General features: G+C 41.6%; 1 pseudogene; it reads left to right on the forward strand.

The window, feature by feature from the left end:
• Window positions 1-435: 435 nt before the first annotated feature.
• LOC109518681 (protocadherin alpha-8-like) lies at window positions 436-2812 on the forward strand (annotated as a pseudogene).
• Window positions 2813-3142: the final 330 nt, after the last annotated feature.

The raw sequence follows: 3142 nt of genomic DNA on the forward strand, positions 1-3142 counted from the left end.
ATATTTTTTTTTTTTTGGGTCACTCATAATATACCATTCCGAGAGCTGCGATGTATTGATTTAAATTCTAGTTTGAGACAGAGAGAAACACTTTATGGATTTCATTTTAAATTAAAAAGAGGGTGTTAGTTGAGGATTGTACAGCATTTATTGTAAGGCAACCAATGTCGCGATCAAATTAATGACGATAGATAAGCGTCAGTGAGTGATGTGATGTTCATACCGGTAGTGAAAGTGCATTATGTGGGGCAAGAAGGACGCTCACAATCACACGGGAGCACATTTTATTGTCGTGTGAATATTTTGCATGGATACAAGAAATTATAACCACGAGGTGGCAGTGTCACTCCAGAATACAATGTGATTAACATTGGGCGGACCGACCCCTTCTGGAACCGTTTCGTTCAAGTCATCAAGAGGAGACGTTATCTTCAACAGAGACGGATATTGCTCTTGTTTCTGTCCTGTTTTGCCTTATATTTTGGAATACCTTTGATAATTTTGTCATTTTGGAGGTTTCATTCTTTGGAGGAATTTGGATTTCAACGTTGTAATCCAAGCTGGGAGGATGGGAGCAGCAGGACAAAGGCGAGGTCTTTTTCTCTGCATCATAGTGGTTTGTTTGGAGCAGATTGCAGCACAGATCAAATATTCCATTGCAGAGGAAGTCAAAGTGGGAACTGTGGTGGGGAATGTCGCCAGGGATTTGGGATTGGACGTAGGCATGTTGGTAGAGAGACGGTTTCGGATTGTTTCAGGCACAGAGGAGGCTCACTTTGAGGTAAATGTGAACAATGGTGTCCTCTTTGTGCGTAAAACTGTTAACAGAGAGGAGCTATGTGAGAGTGTCTCTCCATGCTTAGTTAATCTGAAATTAGTTGCTGAAAACCCCATGGAAATACATCATGTAGGCCTAGAAATTATAGATATTAATGATAATGCACCCACTTTTCAAGAGGTAGAGAAGATCTTAGAAATCCCTGAATCTACACTACCCGGAAAACGTTTCCAATTGCCCAATGCAAATGACCCAGATGTCGTTGTGAATACAGTCCGTGCATACAAATTAAGCATGAACGAATATTTTGATATTCAAATTAGAAACAGAGGAGATGATAAAATACCATTCTTAGTATTACAAAAGTCTCTGGACCGAGAAAAAGATACTGAGCACAGACTTGTTCTTACTGCAGTTGATGGTGGAAATCCAGCAAGATCTGGAAGTCTTAATGTCACAGTTATAGTGCTTGACTCGAATGATAACCACCCGATATTTAAGCAAGAAGTATATTCGGTCAATTTATCAGAAAATGTGAAATTGCGAACAGGTGTTATCAAGGTTGAAGCAATTGACCTGGACGAAGGAATAAGCGGAGAAGTTGAGTATTATTTTGGTGGAGAACTTGACTCAGAAATCTACGAAACGTTTAGTTTGGATAAAAACACCGGTGAAATCAGCGTTAAAGGCCAAATAGACTTTGAGAAGGCAGATGTTTACAAATTAGACGTCCACGCCACAGACAAAGGACAACCGCCGATGAGTACCGATTGCCGAGTGATCATTAAAATAGTGGACGAAAATGACAACCAACCCGAAATAGACGTGACATCTCTGTCAAAAACGGTAGCAGAGGATTCAAAACCCGGGACTGTCATTGCTCTTATAAGCATCACCGACAAAGACGTGGGACTGAATGGCAAAGTTATATGTAGACTGTCACAAAATGTCCCATTCGAATTAAAACCTTCCTTTCAAGATAACATGTACTCGCTGGCTCTGAAAGACAGGCTGGATCGAGAATTAGTGGCAGATTATGACATCACAATCACAGCGACAGACTGTGGTCAACCTCCTTTGTCCACTTTTAAAATTCTGCATGTCGACGTGTCAGACATTAATGACAATATTCCAACCTTTACGCAAAGTCCAATTCAACTTTATTTACTGGAAAATAACGTGCCAGGGAAGTCCATATTTTCGGTCACCGCATTCGACAAAGACTTGAATGAAAATGCGGCACTGACGTATCAAATTAACAGAGAAGGGCGGCAAGGTAAAATGTCAACATTTTTAAACATCAACCCTGAGAATGGTGAAATATCGGCACTAAAAAGTTTTGACTTTGAGACGGGAGGAAATTCCCCGGAATCTCAAAGCAGGAGACTTGGTGACAAAAGTCCGAGCCTATGATGCCGATATCGGATATAACGGCTGGTTGCTGTTTTCACTGCAACAAGTCAGCGACCACAGCCTGTTTTCTTTGGACCGCTATACGGGTCAGATCCGAACACTTCGCTCCTTCACAGAGACGGACGAGGCTGAGCATCGGCTGCTCATCCTGGTCAAGGACAACGGCAATGTTTCGCTCTCAGCATCGGCCACTGTGACCATCAAACTTGTGGAGCCCAAAGAGGCTTTTGCAGCTTCCGATGTGAAAAGTGCAACAAAAGAGGACGAAGAGGACAATGTGACTTTTTACCTCATCGTCACTTTAGGCTCGGTGTCGCTCCTTTTTGTCATCAGCATCATCGTGCTGATCGCCATGCAGTGCTCCAAATCCACAGAGTACACTTCCAAATATCTGCAAGACGCCAATTATATTATGACGCCACGCTGTGTCACAGCATCCAGTACAGATCAGGAGACAAGCGCTACATGCTCGTGGGACCCAGAATGAGTATCGGGTCGACCGTAGTCCCGGGCAGCCACGCCAACACTCTGGTGCTCCCTGACCGGAGACACACTTCGGGAGAGGTAAGAACAACTCTTTTCCTCTTTTTTTTTTTTTTTAAAGATTTTCATTGCTTATGATGAGTACAACATATTTGAAGCTCGTATTGCTCAATTTTGCTTGTTAAAATGTTCCACGCTCAAACTGTTAAGTTGCTTCATGGCCAAGTTTCAAACTTGATTCCCAGTATATGATTCTCAAATGCGGGGATGGATTTAAGGCAGGCATAGTCTATATAAATATTGTTAATCCAATGGAGGATACTCTTTCTTTTATACATATTGCATATATTTAATGGGTGATGAATTAATGATTTTTTTGCAAATCAAATGTGTGCAATTTTTTTAAAATCCTGGGCCACATCCAGTTTGTCTTCAGGCGGATTTTTATTGAAAAATCGCATTATCCTT

The sequence above is a fragment of the Hippocampus comes genome, unplaced genomic scaffold (assembly GCF_001891065.2).
Source record: "Hippocampus comes isolate QL1 unplaced genomic scaffold, H_comes_QL1_v1.1 scaffold118, whole genome shotgun sequence".
Lineage (NCBI taxonomy): Eukaryota > Metazoa > Chordata > Actinopteri > Syngnathiformes > Syngnathidae > Hippocampus > Hippocampus comes.